Source organism: Cydia amplana, chromosome Z (genome assembly GCF_948474715.1).
Source record: "Cydia amplana chromosome Z, ilCydAmpl1.1, whole genome shotgun sequence".
In the NCBI taxonomy this organism is placed as follows: Eukaryota; Metazoa; Arthropoda; class Insecta; order Lepidoptera; family Tortricidae; genus Cydia; species Cydia amplana.
In genome coordinates, this window is record NC_086096.1 from 23,360,811 (window position 1) to 23,382,015 (window position 21,205).

The window sequence follows — 21,205 nt, forward strand, 5'->3', positions numbered from 1 at the left end:
GTCGAAGAGAACGAAGAGACAGTTAGGGAAGGCACAACACAAAATAAAGAAGTTAATAGACAGGAAGAAAATCAAGGTGGTAGAGTCAACAATAATGAAGATCGAGAAGGTGAAATGTTAAGAAAAAGAATAAGAAGTAGAAATATGGAGAGTGTTCGAGAAGGCGATATTCATTTGAGAAGATTGAGTAGTGAAACAAGTGAAGGTGAAACAAATGAAGGTGAAACAAATGAAGGTGAAACAATTGAAGGTGGAACAAATGAAGATGAAACAAATGGAGTAGAAACAAATGAATTCGAAACAAATGGCAATGAAACAAATAACAATGAAACAAATGTAGTTGAAAGAAATGAAAGTGAAACAAACCGAGAAGTAGAAGAAGAAAGTAATGAAGACTACTATGATGGGAATGAAGAACCTGTTGATTCTGAACTAGTTGAAAATCGAGTTGAAAGTAATCGTAATCGAAATAATGATAGTAATAATAATGAAAATAGAAGAGTTCAACCTGCCAGAGAACGTAGACTACCCGATAGATATAAAGATTATTTAATGAATTATGATACTGGAGCATCGATGTTGATCTACGAGGAGGCAATAGAATCAAAAGAAAAGGACAAATGGAAACAAGCTATAGAAGAAGAAATTAAATCACTTGAAGAAAATAAGACGTGGTCATTTGTGGATGAACAAGAAGCAAAAGGAAGGAAATTAGTTACTAGCAAGTGGATTTTTACTGTCAAGTCTGATGGTAGGTATAAAGCCAGACTAGTTGCAAGGGGCTTTCAACAAAAGTACAAAATAGATTATGATGAGACATATAGTCCGGTAGTAAATACTACTTCTTTAAGAATTCTATTATCAATTGCGACAGCGAAAGATCTAAAGATGAAGCAGTTTGATGTCAAAACGGCCCTTTTACATGGAGACTTGAAGGAATCTATATACATGAAGGTAGCTAAAGGCTACAGTGACAAAGAAGGCAAAGTATGCAAACTAAACAAGAGCTTGTATGGTTTAAAACAAGCTCCACTAATGTGAAATATCAAGTTTACAGAGTTCTTAACAAAGATGGGTTTTAAACAAATGAAACTTGATCAATGCATCTTTGTCATGGAAGGTGAAAGGAAAATTATCCTTGCAGTATATGTCGATGACGGATTAGTACTCGGAGAAAGAGAAGAAGATCTATTGCATATAATAGATACAATTCAAAAATCGTTCGAATTAAGAATTTTAGATGAAGTAACTAATTATATAGGTTTGGATATAAAGCAAGATAAAAAAGGGATTAAAATTTTTAGAAGACATATGTATAGTGAGAAAATCATTAAAAAATCCAATCTTGAAAATGCAAAAGAATTTAGATGCCCAACGATTATGATAGAAGAACATCCATCCGTTAAAGTTGATACAAAGTCTCATGAGCTTTACCGCGAGATGATAGGATCATTGTTATATCTCTCGAATAAAACGCGACAAGACATTAGTTTTCACGTAGGTCTGTGAGCTGTAGACCTCGCGAGCATAGCTTATTGGGACCGTGCACGATGACAGCGCCACACAGCGGTTTGATCAATCAACAATACAAAGATTTTAATTTATTAAAAAAAATACAAAAAGTTATGTCTTACTGGGGATCGAACCCAGACTTTCTGTGTGCAAAAAAAAAAGCGATTGTTTACAAAACGCGCCATGATAGTTCTTGGCTAAGCTGACGAAATTCGACTACTCATTCTCGAGTACAAACTAAATATCTAAATACCGCCTAAACCAGCAATACAATTTTTCTGCATTTTTTGCCATTTACTATGTAAATATGTCTCAAAAAGAAAATACTCTTTTATGATATCGATACGACTATTTGTTTAAGCGCGAGGTCAACAAATCCTCCATTTTTGAAAATTTCCAAAAACGGGATCGAAAAAAAATTTTTATTTACTCATAGAATCTGGTCACAAAATTTCACAAGAATCGGTTGAGAATTGCGACCTGTAGAGAACATCCGGACATACAAAAGCAAAATGCCCGAGTCAAAACGTAGACCTTCGCTACGCTTCGGTCAATGATTTGAATAATGCTAAAACAATTTTGCGATTCCTTAAAGGTTCAGCAGAAAAAGGGATTCACTTTAGTAAAGATGATAAAGTTCTCAGGGGTTATTGTGATTCGGATTTCGCGGGAGATCCAGACACTAGACGCAGCACTTCTGGTTTTGTGATTTAGCTGAATGGTGGACCAGTGGCATGGAGCTCAAGAAAACAATCAGTAATCGCATTAAGCAGTACAGAAGCAGAATTTATAGCAGCAGCAGAACGTTGTAAGGAACTACTGTTCGTAAGGGATCTGATCTATGAGATAACCAAAGAAAAACTCGAAGTTGAAATGAGAGTGGATAATCAGTCTGCGATTTGGCTTATGAAGAAAGGAATCATGGGAAAAAGAAGCAAACATATAGACGTAAAATACTATTATCTAAAGGAGAAAATCGACGAAAATCAGATTACAGTAAAATTCTGTCCAACTGGATCACAGCTGGCTGATATACTAACGAAAAGTTTACCAGCTGTAAAATTTGATAAATATCAACCACAGACAATCAAACCTCTAGACATAGCATAGTCGCGCTACCCCCTCTGCCACACATCCGGTAGCGTTACTCCATCTTCGAGTCAATCCCGTGCCGTGATTGGTCCGTGTCTTTGAATGGACCAATCACGGCACGGGATTCGCTCACCTCGTCCCCCCGCACTCCCGTATTTTTGGCAGCATCGGTTTCATGAAAGAATTGGCCTAAGCTCAGTCTAGAGGTTGGATTGTCAGTGATGTCAACGAAGATTAGTGTTTTAGTGATAATGTGAGCTATTGAGTGTAGACAATGTAGTATAAGTGCGGGCTAAAGTGAACGTTAATAATTATTTCGAATAAATGTCGGGGTTTTTCCTTTATAGTATATCGTAGTATGTAAGTTTTTATAGGGTATACAGAAATATGTACTTATTGAAAGTAAACATCAGGATCAAGGATCATAGAAACAAAGTGTATTCAAAATTGAGGGGGTGCTTAATAATGATTCACTTAAGGGGGTGTAAGTGTAGAAAGTGTAACTGAATCATAATTTAACCTCATCCATCACCAAAAAAAGAAGAAGAGTAACATTCTCTTTAATAGGTACATTTACATGGTTTCTGATAAATATCCTTGAGTTTTTTGTTTCTAAGTCTGTATTTTAATATTTTATAATTTATATTAGAATTGTTATTAGGTATAGATTATTAGTGATGTTGAAGAGTTGAGTCGGTGAATAAAGGTTTTATTATATACAGGGTGGATTTTCTTTTTGGGTCAATGAGGGCAGCTACCAGATCCCGTGCTGCTACGAGAAAACGGTCTAAGAAGACCTTCCCTCGATTTCAAATTAATGAAGATTGGCTTTTACAGATTTTGGAAAAAACATACAGGGTGCGAGAAAAAGGTCATTTCTGACAAACTTTTTTTTTGATGCCAATCGATCCCATTCCTATTAAGGATCAAAAGCTTGTATGGAACCAAAAAAAAATATCCGGCTAGAAAAGCCACAAATCGAGGAAAACTTTTCCCATACAATTTGTATAAAAATGAAAACTTTTATTTTTCCCATGCTATTTTTGTATGCCAATCGATTCCATTCCTATCCAGTATAAATAGTTTCTTTGGGGTCAACTTACGGTAATGTACTAAAAAGCCACAAATTAAAGAAAACTTTTTCCATACATTTACTATGGAGAAAATGTGAAATTTAATTCACATTTTTCTATCTGGCCAAAGGATGTGTTATGTTTTTTCTGGTTATTGTATATGAAATTATGTATTGGAATATTGTCTTGACTAAAGAATAGCGCTGTAAATTAATGATTCAAGCAGAGTCGGATTTGTTAGATGTATTTTCCGATATTTTTTTTTTCTTGTATAATAAATTCCGATCGTCTTTTTTCCCTGTATAAAAATTTCCGCACGCCTTTTTTCCCTATAGATATATTTCCTGGTATATATAAATCTGAACGCCTTCTTTCCGTATAGACATATTTTCCGATAGATTTATTTTCTTATACACAAATATCTGAACGCCTTCTTTCCCTGTATTTTTTTAACATAATGCAATATTTTATAGTCCTTAATTTTACTAGGGGACAAATTCCCGGCTGTCTTTTTTCCTGATCAGAAATTTTAAAATAGATATGATTCTTGATAGAAAATTATATAATATGTATTCGCATGTTCGCAATTTTGCCCGTTTACGTTACTACCTACTTACACTACAACATAAAAGTTGACAATAAATGACAATTACAAAGTCAAAGACAAACATGTAATAAACTAAATAGACAGAAAGTTATCTACACGTATAAACTGTATAGAGGATTAATAGGCGTACTTCTGTCAAGTGCCTAACTAAGTACAACGTTTCACTCGTTTGATTTGATTACTGATTGGTAAAATTCCTTTAAAGATAACTAACCATGATACACAAAATATTCCACACAAGATTGCAAACAGGGTCCAAGCAAATAAGAAGTTTTGCCCCTAGTAAAATGAATGACCATGAAATTTTTCGTTAAACAACAAAAATACAGGGAAAGAAGGCGTTCAGATATTTGTGTATAAGAAAATAAATCTATCGGAAAATATGTCTATACGGAAAGAAGGCGTTCAGATTTATATATACAAGAAAAAAAATATACCAGGAAATATATCTATAGGGAAAAAAGGCGTGCGGAAATTTTTATACAGGGAAAAAAGACGATCGGAATTTATTATACAAGAAAAAAAAAATATCGGAAAATACATCTAACAAATCTCCAAAGCCCTCCCATAACCATTAAAATCTAGCACTAAAGATCACGGAGCAAAGCCGCGGACGGACAGAAGGATATGGCGAAACTATAAGGGTTCCTAGTTGACTACGGAACCCTAAAACGACGGTCTGATAATATATGTAATACGAATAATCTCCTATGTAGGTACTAAGAGGAGGTTGTAGGCAAATTGCAATACATTGTCCAAAGACACATGTGATGTAAACTATCACTGATAATCGGCTATCGACCAGTTAATTCAGGGTCGATCAACTTTTTCATGTCATGGAGAAAGATTTTTTTCAAAAAAATAATCCTTTTAAATATCTTTATTTTTTAAACATTTCGCGTACAAGAACAATTAAAGTTTTGTATGCGATTACGGGCCGCGCACAAAATTTATTATTTTGTCAACTTTTGGTGTTAAATATGTTGTGCTGACTCAAAACGTGTCCCCTGGGTTCCCCGGGATTTATTAAATCAAACTTCATTTAATCGAAATATTTATTCGTCTATTATACAAAAGAACATAAACTCTTTGCTTCTGTTAACTTAAAAATAAAGAGATCCTTTTTGGTTTTCCTTAAAATCAACTAATAGTGTCTCCTGAGTCACTTATGTCGTAAAATGTACGAAAAGTTTTTATATTACTCAAATACCGCAACCATGCATATTCTACCTATCTGAATAATAATGTTAATGTTACGAAATAATCAAAAAATTATAATTAAAAACATCTATTAATCACACTCCTCCAGAAAAATGCAAAACATGCCTATATTTTTTTGGGACATCGTAGTTTTCCCAGAGACAAATTTAGTTATCCAAGAGACATTTTTGGTTCCTCCAGAGACAGATTCAGTGACTCAAGAGACATTCTGTCATTCTGTTTTCACATTTTAACTTATCAGTAAGTCTAATCAGTCTAAAAACACTCAGAAATCAAAACAATTAAACAAAAATCAAAGTAAATGATTCTCAGCTATCGGTACAATCAACATCAAAAATATAGTGACAGCCAAAGTGGCTAAAGAAAAGCTCGCCTCATCCAAATTATTTCAAATACACAGTTTTTAAAAGGAATAAACAATAAAATAAAGACTCAATAATATAAAGACATAATTAGAAAACCATCAATAAACAAGTATAATATTTCAACTACGTGTCGTTTTTCGAGCAACAAATTCAGTATCATTTGTTAGATGTATTTTTAAGTCTAATCAGTCTGAATCTCTTAATACAAACAGTCTTAAATAACTAATTATACTTTAATCAATCGAAAGAGATCAAGAAGTAGGTAATAATCATCACTACATCATTTTTCTAAAATATCAATAGGAGCATTAAATTCAAAATATTGTTGGCGCGGTTTTATTTTTACAGTCGGTTCCGGAAGAATTTTCAAAATGTCGGTATAATCAATGCAAGACACATCTTTTGGATCCAATCGAAATATCTGGCACTTTTTTACATTTCTTAAAAATGTAACACTGATGTCCCCATCATCATCCAAATCATCAACCTTGCAGACATACCTGTAAAATTTTCCTTTGGTGGCATGCACATTTACAAGTAAAAAATCTCCACGGCGTACTGGTCGGTCTTCTTTATTTTGTTGCCCCCTTGTTGAAGTTGACGGTTGCTCTTCATCGTCATAAATGGCATCATAGAACGTAGAGCTACGAGGTCCGCATAAATCGGTTATATTTATATCTAAAGTTGATGCTGCGCTGTTTATTATCAGGCTTAATGGCAAATCATCATCAGATTCGGATTCAGGCCTATCCCCTTCTCTGACATGATCAATAGAGCAGTTAGAATCTCTAACATTTGCATTTTTGTTCGCGATTGGGTAATAGGTTTTAGGACTGAAACATTGACAAAAGCCTCTTTTGTGTGGCCTCAATCGGTGTTTGTACATTCTTTTTGTTCCTAAGGTACCGTTTTCTATATTTTTCAGCTAACCGTTTCAAGTTTTTATTTTCTTTTTGTAGCCTTAAATTATCCCGATACAATTTCGTTCGGTCCCTTTTTACTTTTTTACGTCCTCTTTTCTTCCTTTCTTCTTGATTCTTCTTCTTAATAATATTATCTACACCTCGGTTATGGTTGGCTACTATTGGTTCAATGACTTGAACAACTTGCATGTCTAAGGGTGCCAATGGTGGGATGTTTTCTTGCATGTCTCGGATGCGAATGTTGTCTTGTAGGTTTACCGGCTGTGGTATATTCTCTTGCACGTGTAACGGAGAACTTGGTGGCGTGTTATCCAGGATGCGGTTGAGGACCTGCCGTTTCTCTCTTAGATTTCTCTTTTTCAGTTTCCATATGACTTTTGCGTTGTAATGCTCCTTGGGTGTCAAATCTTTAACTAATCTTTTCTTTGCATGATAGTTCTCTCTCTTCTTTCTTTTATACTCTTCATATTTTTCAGGATCCCTTTTCAGTTTCTCCTTGTAACGTCGTTGTTTTTCCGCCGCAGTTAATGGTGCCATTGTAGCTGTTAATAGAAAATAAGCAAGCTGATATACATGCAAGTAAAGTTATTACATACTAAACGCTAATAAAACACACCACAATATAAGTTTAACCACAACTGTTAAATTTAACATTTTGTAATTTACGTGGTTTATATTGATTATAAAGTAAAAGAATTGGAAACAGTTCAGAGAAAGGAATTAAAACTATACGTATTTATTATTAGTGAAAAGTCGTATTCTTAAAAAGTCTTACATTTTAACAAAAATTCTTTATTGACTATTTTCTCTGAACCGAGTCCTTTACTTTAAAAATAAACCTCATGATGATAAAACCTTAAAGCATTTTTAAATGTTACGTTTTAACTTTAGAAGTGCACTTCAGCATATCAAGGAAGTATCGCAAAACGGGAAGACGGAAAAAAATAAATTAAGTTTTTAATCCACTTCCGCTCATAAGCAAAGAGACATAGTAATAATTTATTACTAATTTAGATTAAAAAGTTAATATATCCATGAAAAGAAGCAAATTTATCAAAACGTATTGATAAAGTCTCCTGAGTCACCATCACCGTCTCTTGGGTCACCAGAAAAGTGACCCGGGGGAACGGTGACCCAGAAGACAATTAAAGTCAAATCAATAATTTTAGTTATTATTCACACAAATATTTCAAAAAAGTATATTGTTAGACCATTTTAGACCTAAGTAGGATCTATTAAGCTTCAAAATAATATAAAAAGACAAAATTACTTACGAAATATCACAGTAAGTCAGCGGACCGACAATTAACACATCTTGTCTCACTTCGAACCACGGACGAAATGGCCGGCGAATAAGAAAGTAACCGTAATGGTGGACCTTGTCACGTGATACTTAGATCGGCTGCCTATTGGCTGGGCGATACAGTGTCATAACCTTGAGCCTTCGTTGCGTTTGTAATGTTTGGTAAGTTAGGGGACTTAAAAATGAATCATTGTTTCGGGACGTTAAAAGAACTTTTTTTTTAAATAAATCTACGAATTCTAGCGAAATTTTAGCATCGAAATTTTAAATTAGATGTTAATACCTTTTTAATTAAGCGTTAATAGTGTATATGGTGGAGTACTTTTTTTACACTGTTAAGTAAAAACCGAAGCCGACATGCGATTGGGACATACTTTTTTTGTATGGGAGTCGAAAATTATCTCCTAGGTCACCAAAAAAAAAACTATATTTAAAAAGAATTCTTTCAGTATTTAAGTTCTAGTTTGAATGATTATTTGGTTAATTTACTATAATATACCAGATAAATTTAAAAACTATTACGATTTGTAAGATTTGAATTTTTATTTGGTTGGGACACGATATGACATAAAAAAGTTGATCGACCCTCAGTAGATACGTAGGTACGTACCTATATTAATCTATTACATAATGCCGCTTTTGTTAGGTTGTAAGTACCTAAGAGACTTAGTGGAAACGAATTTCGTAACATTGTAATAAATATACGAAATAAGAAACTCAGAAAGTAAATTGAATTTGTTTTGTTACACAATAAATTTGATAATATTATTATATGAAGTGTAAGAGAGTGGGTGCGTTTAAAGTAGGTATGCCTTCTATGTACTTATTACAAATGTGTATGTGTATCGTATGACACGGACGCAAGTCTTGCGTAAATCTAGTATATTCATTTACCAACTACTGATAAATAATAATACAATTACTCGGTATCTGGGGCATTGTTTTTGAACGATACCATGGTTTACATATCGACCACAGTATTAATATGTTTACTTAATTTTTTTCAAGTTTTCAGTAACCCTTACTTTATGAATGATATAGGCGCATTAAAACGACGAAGTGTGATACCCCTTAAAGACATAAGAGGAAGGTACAACGATAATGGCCAAACAAATTACAAAATAACATTTGAAACCCAAGAAGTAAGTAGGAAATACCTCTACATAGTATGTAACTGTTTATAGCAGAAGTTCTGAGTAGGTAATTCATTGACTGGATAGCTGACCGACTTACAATCAACGCAGAACCGAAACGACTGAATCTAGAAGCTTGCATTTTTTTTACAGTAAGTGACTATTTTCAAAACGTAATCAACCAATCAGAAGGGATTTTATTATGAGAAAAAGATTAAGAAGGTTGGCAGTTACTTTGGAGAACGAGCTAAGTAGTTTTTAAAGCGAGGTTCTTGAAATTTCCCAGACAGGCCCTTTACTTAATACAAGAAAACTAATCTCATCGTTCTCGTTAATTCATTCCCTAATGGGGTTGAAGGTTTTTACGATAAACGATTTTTTTAAGTAAGAACATTCTCTTACTTTCAATGTAAGAAAAATAATCACCGTTTCAGAATATTCAATTGCGAAGGAAGTGAAAGAAACGATACAAAGTATTTTCAAAAATTACCAATTTCATGTTATTTTTGAAACTTCGTATGCATTCTCTTAATTTATACGGGAAAACATGATGCTGGATTTCGTAGATTTCATCCCCTAAAAGAATTTGTATTAAGTAGATATCTTTTCTACGTTTGAGAGTTTGTATTGAGTTAGTATAAAGTGAAATGTTGAACCTAGTCACCGTTTTTATGTGCAGTATGAAGATACACATGGGCACGACGTACGAAGAGCCAATAATGCGGATGATGATATTGAAGACCAGGTGCGTTGGTTACATTTTGGAAATGAGGACGGCATGCATGTCGAAATAGGATAAAGCACATATAAATTACTTAATTGTTGTATAAACGTGTTTATAAAATAAACAATCTAATGGAATAATTATGACACCCAAAGTTGTTCAACAACAAAGACAACAAACAACAAAGAGTTTAGAGTCCTTGTGAAAAACATAGATAACACAATAACATGTACGTTTTCTGAATTTCGACTCTAGTTTCCATCCTTCTCAAAAGAACATTATTAAGTATTTGTATAAAGTTTTAGTCACAAATACTGCTTCGGAATTGTTTTTACAACAATAAAAGTATATTATTTATTCTCATAAGCAGGCATCGGAGTTTTTATCGCATGGTAAGACTAATAGCAAGCTATGGAGTCGACATTTGCCATAAATGTAAACTCTTATTCATACTCATATTCATGATTAATTTTATTTAATATGAGAACAGATTACTATTTCTTTTGATGAAGAATACTGTTGATATGTTTTAAAATAAATATAAGTTTCAATTGGGTGAGTTGTACTTCACAACTCAAGCACACTATAGCAGATTTTTCATAGTCATATTGTAAATCGTTGTATGGCTCTATCCATGCCAAAATTGCAGCTATTTTTGGGTTAGGCATAATAATTAATTATGGAATATTCCACAACGTATTTACCACTTACAGATATAAATAACTACTACGTTTGCAATCACCAGTGATTGACACATGACAAATACTAATCAATTTTATCAGCGGTCAGTACCTACATGACATTAGGTCTTTCGCAGCGATGTAGTTTGTATAGTTGTATGTTAAAATAGTTGGAGTTATGAATTCATAATGTAATAGAAAAATATTTTTTTATATAATTCGAATAAGATAATATACACGACCGACCGCTCTAAAGGCATTTTAAGATAAATTAAATAAATGAGTATGAGTATGAATAAGAGTTTACATTTATGGCAAATGTCGACTCCATAGCTTGCTATTAGTCTTACCATGCGACAAAAACTCCGATGCCTGCTCATAAGCTTTTTAGTTTTTACAAATCCCTTTAACTCGGGAAATATAGGTACAATATATTATTTTTCGATATGCTACCAGGATATTAGATAGCATCAGTTCAGGGCCTAATATTAGGTTCGATGAATGAACGGCTAGATCCACTGCAGCATGAATATATGTTTGTCAATATCCAGAGAAGAAAATGGGAACTACGTTTGTATTGGGAGAATCTTAATGTGAATAATATTACCAGAGAATATATTTTCTTCTAATGACTTTATGATAATGACTTTTCACCACACGGAGAACTAAGTTTTTGCGCGATGCCAAAAATGTAATTAGGTCTTTCTCTCGGGACTTTACCGATTCGCATCCTGAGTATTTGACTTTCACTCGATAGAGAAAAATCACGAACATATGTCTAAAATTTCCTTTAATAAAATTACGACTGACGTATCAAAAACTTAGGTAATCTCCATAAAAAATACTAGGGGTTTCCGTTTGAAGTTCAAACGGCGATGTCGTCCAGAGAATATTTTTTTGTATTTGTTCATTAATGTTGTTTGAAGCGTAATTTTGTTAGCTCATTATGCATAGAACTAACGTGGAAGTGTGCAGCTAATGAAGAATTACTTCCCAAATGCTTTTAACCATTGTTTAGTCAACACCCGGCAATCCATCGTGGCTATTTGTAAAATCCAGATATCACTTTACTATATATATTATAAAATACACAACCGAACAACGTAACGGTCTACTCTCTCTAATAATATCAATTAACGAGAAGATTCATTAAAAAAATATAGCAAAAAACGAAACGTTGTTCATTTTCTCAATCGAGACATTGACAGAATGTATACATGTCATATTCATTCTTTCTAGTTTTGAACGATGCTAGTCACAAATAAATAGTTTGAATACCTAACCGCTAGTATAAAATCTCCTAGGTGTATCTTTAACATTAACAATTTGATTGTTATTTTAGATTTTATGATAATGTATTTTGGAGCCTCCGTTTGAGCCGTACAGATGGCAACCTGGATGGATGGGTCCGACACTGGTCCCTTCGGCAAAAGGCCTGCATTGGGATGCCATAGCGTTTGTGTACTTTTGCTCCCACTCTTGTCAGTCACATAATCAAGAAGGCAGGTGCAGCGGCTGAGGCTGATGCTCAGTTAAGTTAAGTAAGCACGGCAGATACGCCAACCTTGGACCAGTGTATGACTTTGTTCCGGTCGCTGTCGAAACGGCTGGGCCATGGTGCGCCGAGCCCAAGAAGCTAATTAGGGAGATAGGACGCCGGTTAAGGAGCCTTCCAGGGCTGCCTCTTGTCTTCTCTGGTCAAACAAATATCTTTAGACATTTAGCATGGCAACGCAGCCGGCATTTTTTTGGAACGTTTAGGCCAGGCAGGGAAGTCCAGGGCTTTATTGTTAAAATAAGTAATTTTTGACGAGGCTTAAGGGTTTTATTTATTTATTATGTTTGTGTATTTTTAGTCTAACCATTTTTGGATACTATTTGTAGGTGTAGCAAATATGAAGAACACTGCACTGTTGATCAATATTATATTTTGTGGAATGAGGTTCAAATAATTTTTCTTAAAATAAACTTTTTTGAAATAGGTTGATCAAGTTTGATACCTGAATGGTATATTATTATAATTTATTATTGAACAGATTTTTTTATAATCCTTAAATCAGACACGTAAATCTCGAGAACCAATTTCCATACGTGTCATAGTTTCCGATTTCCTACCCTATTACCATAGTCTAATTCGGTTAAAAATCCATTATAGACGGTCATATTAAGCGTCCGTAGTGGAAACGACAGTGCCCTTAGGATATTATTCCGAAGCCATGATTACATAGGCGTGTTTGCTTGGCCCTCGCAAGGAGGTGTAGTTTACCCCACCTGACACTAATTTTGCAATTTACACGACGGACTTCGCTTGGTTGTTCAACCTTCATGGTTAATAATAATACATTGCATAGCCAGTGGGCGACTAAGAAAACATGTTTCTAATAGGGTATTTGACTACTAGAAATAGAAATAAAAAAGATTTATTTGGCGTACAAAAAAAAACATACTTACATTACTTAGGTACATCAGAAAATTAATTAAAGAAAGGATGCCGCTCAGCATTAAGCAGTGTCTCTAAGACACTGCGCTGGTTTTCGGGGCACCCAAAATTAAAAGCTAAACCTTAAAACTAATACACAAACAGAACAGATAGAATCAGAATAAGACAGATTAGACATATCACGTGTAAGAAGGAAAAAGAGGGAGAGAGTCGACAAATAGGTATATCTTGTTGTTTACAAAATGTTAAAGCTTTAATTACTGAATAATTATGTCCGCTTAGTTATAAATCTTGTTGGGTTGTGACGGACGTGATATAATATTTTAAGCCTATAAAAACAGTTGCTGCTAGGTCACGCACCAGTTTATCAGGACCAAACATCATCACTTTGATTTACTATAATTAAGAACGAGATTGTTTGCTTTACACCACTACGCGATTTTGATCCAAGTCCAAGTTCAATTTACTGACTGCTGAGGACATTTCATTGGGCTTAAATGGTATATAAATTTGTAAATCAAGCGCATGTTGATGATAGTTGCAATGCTTTATGTTTTTAATAATATCTGCACTATACAAGATAAAAAGCAATGGGCCTATAATTGATCCTTGTGGAACTCCACGTATAACGGGCAGCGGACTGGAGATTGACGTTGAACCTTTTTCATCTCGAAGTCCAACATATTGTGTGCGTCCAGTGAGATAGCTCACAAACCAGTTAAGAGAACGTATACCTATCGAATCCATAAAATGCCATTTTGGAAAGTAAGAGCGTTTAATGGTATCAAATGCCCTAGAGAAATCTAACAGCACCAGCATGACATTTTTACCACTGTCTCGATCCGCTAAGATGTTATCTACTACGTCTAGTAAAGCAGTGGTGGTACTATGAGACTTTCTGAACCCTGACTGTTTCTTCGGCAGGATTTCATTCGCCTCTAGATACTCTGTTAATTGAAAACTAACTGCTTTTTCTACTATTTTTGATAATAAGGGTATTATCAATATACTTATTGGACGGAGATCTTTAAAACTTACTGGATTTTGGATGTTTTTGGGATAGGTCAGTTCAGTCAAATCAGTTCCTTTTTTAGAACTGTCAAAACGGTTTTGCTTGTATGAAATTTATATTAAACACTAGCATGTGACGCCACAATCAAATAACCTGCTCTTTATAGTTTTATACCTCGGAATAATAAACCAACAGGAACCGCCATTAACAGGCGTTCCCCTCTGCCAAAAGTCGGCGGCCGCCGGTCAAGGAGGTTATATAAAACTAGTTGCCATACGTCATACGCCATTCAGAAAACGTCAGTCTAAGCGGAATGTTAGGAGCAGAACATGCCGAATTGTAGCGTTTTCTCCTGTAAAAACCGATCGGAAACATCTAGCGTACTTAAAAAACATGTTTCTTTTCATATGTAAGTACTATTACATGTAAATATTATGAAATAGTGCACTAATTTAGCAAAAAACTAAAAAACATTGTCAATCTGAAAGTGATACCACTTCATGGTACTAGATCTAATTTAGGGTAAAATTTAAAGAAGACTTTCTAAATATTCATTAGGTATACCTAACTTCTAATTTGCGTTGCTTATTGTTATATAATTTATATAACACATTATTTTTCTATAACACCTTATTTTTATATCAACATAATCCATTCAATGAAATAGTATAAATCATAAATAACGTGATATTGCCGATATAGGGTCATTGTGCTAGTTTCCGTCCATGCTCTCTAGTTTTCGTCCACATGACAGATTAGCAAATAACATATTTGATATTTAATTTGCTACTTGCCAAATACATTTTTTATGTAGATAGATATATTGTCTCGACATTAAGGATTGCATTAAGTCCAAATTTGTGCAGCAATGTAGATTTATATTCAATTTCGTCAAGTGGACGAAAACCCTACCCTACCCTACCCTACTACTGTTTGAAAATTCATTTTTCTCTTAGTTTCTATCGTATATTTTTTATTTGACATGTCCAATGTTTGTATTGTAAATTACTTATTTTAAGGTATTTACTGCCGTCATTTTCCATAAATAGGCACTTTTAATTTATTACTCTGGTATCACTCTACCATAGTTAGTGATGGGACACCATAAAAACCAATATCGATAAAATCTATATGAACATTATAAATATATTGTTATTTTGATTTATTTTTTTAGATTTCCAAAAGATGCAATAAATTTTAAACATAAGTAGTTTTCAGCTTATCAAGCCATCGAAAACCTAAAAATATTGCAATATCAGTCACGTTTTAAATATCTAAGAACTGCATAAGTAAGTTTGTAATTCCATATAAATATATGCTATTACAAAGTTACTGTTGCAGTTCCTACAAATAGTAGGTAATGTAAAGGTACACTACGATGTATGTACGATGTGAGTATGAATAAAGATGTGTTTAGTTATGATATGTGTATACATAGTATGGGTATGAGTACCCGAAAGAAGGACTGTCTACAAAAAGAGATGAGATCCCATCAAAAACATTACATGTAAAAAGGTGCAAGTCTCGCAACGCTTCTACTACAAAAAAGTTTTGACATGTAATGCTAATGTGAAACCAAGTCGGTTATTTTAATCAGTGCCAGGGGGTGTTAAAACCGTATCAATAAGATATCTTTAATTTGTAATACATATAATGACTTGGAAATCGCACATAATGCTTTACTCTTACCGTACTCGTAAATATATGTAATGCTCAAACTGCAATTAGCGCTAGCGTTATGTTAAATTAGAATTATTTTTAATAGGTGACGATGATCCTTATGTCATTATGCAGCCGTGCGATGGCCAAGTCATTATACGTATTACAAATTAAAGATATCTTATTGATACGGTTTTAACACCCCCTGGCACTGATTAAAATAACCGACTTGGTTTCACATTAGCATAGCATTACATCTCAAAACTTTTTTGTAGTAGAAGCGTTGCGAGACTTGCACCTTTTTACATGTAATGTTTTTGATGGTTATAATTGACTAAAGCAGACAGTTAAAATTCAGTCGATAAAATATCGACAATATTATCGACAAGTCCCTCGCACTTCTACGTTTACTTAGAACTGACATCATCTCGTTCACGGACAGGGTTGTCTGTGTTTGTTCTTGTATTTGTGAGAATATAGTTTATGGTAGTGTTTGATAATTTTGTCGTGTGCGTGTGTAGCGACGCATGCAAAAAATGCATTAGTGTTTACATTATTTGTGTGCGTTCCTCGCCCCCCGCGCCGAAAACGGCAGAATTTTTCACATAGAAATTAGTGCGTGTCACCACTCCATATTGGATTATTACTCCGAGTTTTATACGGGTTTAAAAACAGAAATTGTGTCTAAAAATAACTGCTGTCTGCGTTTCTCTGTTAATTTTCTGGTGCTTTATTTCATGCATGGGGTAAAATAATTTATTTTAAATACAGTCAAATACCCGCGGCGGTTGCGGTGTATTCTGCACCCAAGCAAACTTTATCATCAACCATGGTTTGATTTAAATTGTAAGTACGTTGCGTTTAATTAGCGTGCAGTGAGTGAGTACGTTGCTTTACTTATCTGCAAAACAGAAATCAATATGTTGAGATAAAAGATATACATTGCGGCTGTGAAAGATCAACTAAGTCTGATCTATTGAAGGTTGGCAGAGGTGTACCGCAAGGGTCAATTTTAGGGTTATTTATGCTATTTAACATATTCACAAATGATATCATCAATTATGTTTCCAATGTGGTGCCGAACTGCAGTATAATTATGTTTGCTGATGATACCAATGCCGTTATTCATGCTGATCACGTAGTAGAACTTAATGAAATAGTTAATTTTGCTTTAAACACCTTCCAGCAATGGTTTACAATTAATAATCTCTGCTTGAACACCGACAAGACCCAAATAATGTTATTTAACCAAAACTCCAAAAGAACTGACAGACTTGACATCAATATGAACGGATCCACTATAGACATAGTTGAAAATGTTAAGTTACTTGGCATACGTCTTGACTCCAAGTTAAACTGGGTACAGGAGCTGGAAGCTATTGAAAACGTAATTAATTCTGCGTGCTACGCCTTGAGAAGCCTCAGAGACGAAATTAGTGTAGTACAACTAAAAATAGTATATCATGCTCTAATTGAATCGAAATTGCGGTATAGCATTATGTTCTGGGGTAACAGTTTCAGATATAACGTGAACAGAGCTCTAATCGCTCAAAAAAGGGCTGTAAGAACCATATTTCGAATTCCACCGTGGGTCTCTTGTAGGCAATATTTCCTTAAGCTTGGTATACTTACGGTGCCCTGCTTATATGTACACAGACTGCTTACGGAACTTGTCAAACACAAGAAAAGATTCGAAACGCACGAAGAAGAGGAACTGCGTTTTCTCACACGAACTAAAAATTTGAAAATTAATTTTCGCCCTACTTCAAAAATTGAGGAGCACTGTGTGAGACATCAGGCTGTTAAGTTATTTAATAAACTGCCTCAGCATTTGAAAAATATTTCAGAGTATACTATCTTTAAGCAAAAACTGAAGCAATAAAGAGGAGAGGAGAGGAGGAGGAGGAGTGAGTTAAGAGGTTGCTTCTATAGCTTGGATGAGTTATTTAATACTGATTTAGTCTAGTTATAGTGTATAAGTTGTTCATAAATGCCATATTTGATCTCATTATGTATAACGTGAATATTGTCCTAAAATGTGTTATTAGTAAGTAAGTATTTTGTCTAAAAACTAATATGATAATTGTTAGGTATATTATTTCCATAATGTTACCTATTTTATTTTACTTCAAACACAATCTTGTATTGTTGATGAATAAATATGATGATGATGATGATGAGTGTAGGCGTAAAATTAACTTCAATAACGAACCAGATTAAATTAGTTAAGTTGTTTCTGAAAGCAATATATATTTCAACTTGGGTATGCCTGACTAGGTATCTAATATAATCAAGTATAATGTAACTAAGATAAGGAATAATAATTACATTTATAACCTAGGTATCGTTAAAGTTGTTTTCAAACAGATACATAAACTACTGTATGTATCCTAAGTATCTACGATTAAGGACAGGATAAATGTGAATAAAGGCGATTTTCCGGTTGAATTATAATTTTACAGAATAGGTAGACCCGCGCAATTGTTAAAACTATCGCGGTTAACCGAGTGTGTTCACGTCTCGCCAGGCACTTTGAAGCCTTGCCAACGAGTCCTTTATTCACCTTTACTACCAAGACTACGTTGCGGAGGCAAAACTAAACATTCCAGCTAAGTTATCTTTAAGGGATAGACTACTGCAGTGGTAGCGTTAAAGAAAGACATAATGTAACCTCAATTAAATTACCTCTACTGTAGAATATGATAAAATCAGGAATGCACCCTAGTAATTAACAGACTTTAGAAAAAAACAGGGATAAGACTTACTAAGTAAGCCCTTGTTCACACGTGTTGATTGTTATGAAATAATCTGGATTGGTTAACGGAACCCTACACTGAGCATAGTCCGTTATGGTCTTAGCCGGTTTTTCCTGCTACATTTTCTAGCAGTGGCGCGAAAAAACACATACAAAACAACTAGCAATTTGCATATCTTTATAGTTTTATTGTCTCGCAATACTTATTCGTCCTGTGCAGTGGATATGTATGAGGGGTTTGGCATTATATATAGTCCGTATCTTTGACACCTTCTCCAATGAACCATATTTAAAACTGTAAATGTAATTAATAACATGTTAGTAAACATTCACCATAAAAATAGTGGTACATAACATATACCAATGTAGAACATAATGAAATATCCTTTTTATTTGAATGATTATTCGTTATCTGTCTCTCTAGCGGTTCAGTATGCAAAAGTGATAGAGAAAATTATTTTTGATTTCCAATATTCGCGGAATATTTTCACCTGACTTTAGAGAGAGACACGAGAAATTCTTTAGAGAGGTTTTCATCTTGAATGAAACTATATGATTTTATTAGGCGAGGGCGCCCGCTTGTGTGTGTTGGATGTAATTTGCCAATGTCCATACCTGCTGATTTTCTAGTTAAATCCTAATTTATGAACAAGTAATTTTTATATGTTTGTTCCTCCTGCACTTAAAAACGACTCAACAAATGTATATGCAGCTTAACCCCTATCTTGGCATTGTAACACCCGTGATACACGGAACTTTAAAAAAGCCATAAATATGTTGAGCGACCCTCCTTTATTATAGAAAAAAATAATGGTGACAAGTGTCATTGTAAATTAATTAGTAATAATCAACATGGCGCCATGGAAACAACAAATTTCGTTACGAACTGGAAGTTTTGCACTTATTTCTTAGATTAATATGTATTTTCCCATAATCTACATTTTGATGCACTAACTATCTGTTAGTGCATAAATATTTCCATTGCGGTCGAATTTTAAAACATTTAATACACAGAATATTACATAAAACTGTTATGTATTATATTTGATACATTACCAAGAACTCATAATTGTACATGTCAAAAGGATTGTATTACATTTAATACATTGCCAACTTGTCTTCAAAATAGGTTTACATGTTTTTATATATTTTTTTATATTTGTGGTGTTATAAAACATGTTTCAAATATGTCATATTAGTTGTCGTATTATTTAGTTACTGAACTTTGATTTTTTTAAAGTACTAGATGTTTTTTAACTGTATATTCGTACGCTGTAGCATTATTGCTACGCCGTAGCGCGTAGCGCGGAAATTTTTTTGTATGCCCAAAAATGCCCCCTAAGTACAAAAAAAAAATTTTTTAGCTTTTATTTATTTGTTTACTTTTCTTTTTTTACACAACTTTTTGTTGACAACTTTTTTGAAACTTTACGGGATCTGTTTTTTCTCCCATGTGATCAGGTATTCGTAGATATTATTTATTTTTACAGGTTTAATAGTCATCTGATGCTTTAGATTGCGTTTAATAAGCAATAAATGATGATTTTTGTTGCACTACATGTTTTATTTTTAATAAAACCCACATTTTTCTTTTAAAAAGTAGGTAACTGGTTTGTCGAGGGATTGGCATTGTATCAAATATGATACATATGATTTTCCGAAACTGGGAATACCTGGATTTATTTCCTTATTTTTTTATAGTCTAGTATGCTCAATAGGTGACCAAAATCTTTAAAAAAAATTATATGTAAGATATTTTGAGTCTCGCTCGAGCGCGAGCTCGCATCTTACAAATATCAATAATGTTACCAAAATTCTCGATACACATGGCTAGTCTTGCTTGGCAGTGATTTGCGAAGTACAGGTATCCTTTTTTGTATCTGCTGGCCATCATACACACTGGCTGCGTGTCCTCGGGTGGTAAGTCGCGGCACACCGAGTCGCAGTTCCTCTCTTCCATCCTTGACGACGATTTTAGCATCTTTTGTATACTTATTCCTTGAGTAAAATAATTCTGATATTATTTATATGAACATCGAAAGCTCATTTTATTATAACGGATGCAAAAAATTGCGCATGAAGCTGGTAACGTAATAAACATTTATTATAAAATAAAATTCAAATGATATTTATCCCAATCCTAAAACTTACGTGGACACAATAAACACAATATCACTGCTGATAACATACCTGCCTACTTGTTTTGACGCAATTTATGTTCAGCCGTGATATTAAAGTTTTTATAGTAAACTATATTAAATTTGTAGTTATTTGACTACTGAAAGAGTAATTGTTTCCTTATCAGGTGAAATGTGCAAACAAGTCTTGTATTAATTTTTTATCACACTATACGTATCTTAAAGACTCTCTTCATTCTTCAAAAACTGATGAGAAAGTTGTTAATTTATCCACAAGACTGCCAATGACTAGCAATAGTTATACCGAAGCTAAAGCATTATTGAATAACAGATATAACAATTAACAAAAAATTTGAAAGATCAACGTCCACCAATTTAAGGGAATTTACCTCATCTGTTTGACAACAACTGGCGGCTCTAGCCAATTTGGAACCCTCAGTCAAATATTGGGATGCTATGCCTATATGTATTGCGTATAATAGTATTATGTAATTGTACTTTCTCGCTTACCATCTGGAGCGGGAGACCACATAGATCTTTCTTTGTTTTCTGTAGCAAGATAACAATC

General features: G+C 33.8%; 1 long non-coding RNA gene across 1 annotated transcript; it reads right to left on the bottom strand.

Annotated features, from left to right (window-relative positions):
- Positions 1-18,683: 18,683 nt before the first annotated feature.
- On the bottom strand, positions 18,684-20,740 carry LOC134661919 (uncharacterized). The gene is made up of 3 exons (XR_010097997.1): positions 20,651-20,740; positions 20,309-20,497; positions 18,684-18,794 (listed from the first exon to the last, which is right to left on the bottom strand). It is a non-coding gene; the product is annotated as an uncharacterized LOC134661919 (long non-coding RNA).
- Positions 20,741-21,205: the final 465 nt, after the last annotated feature.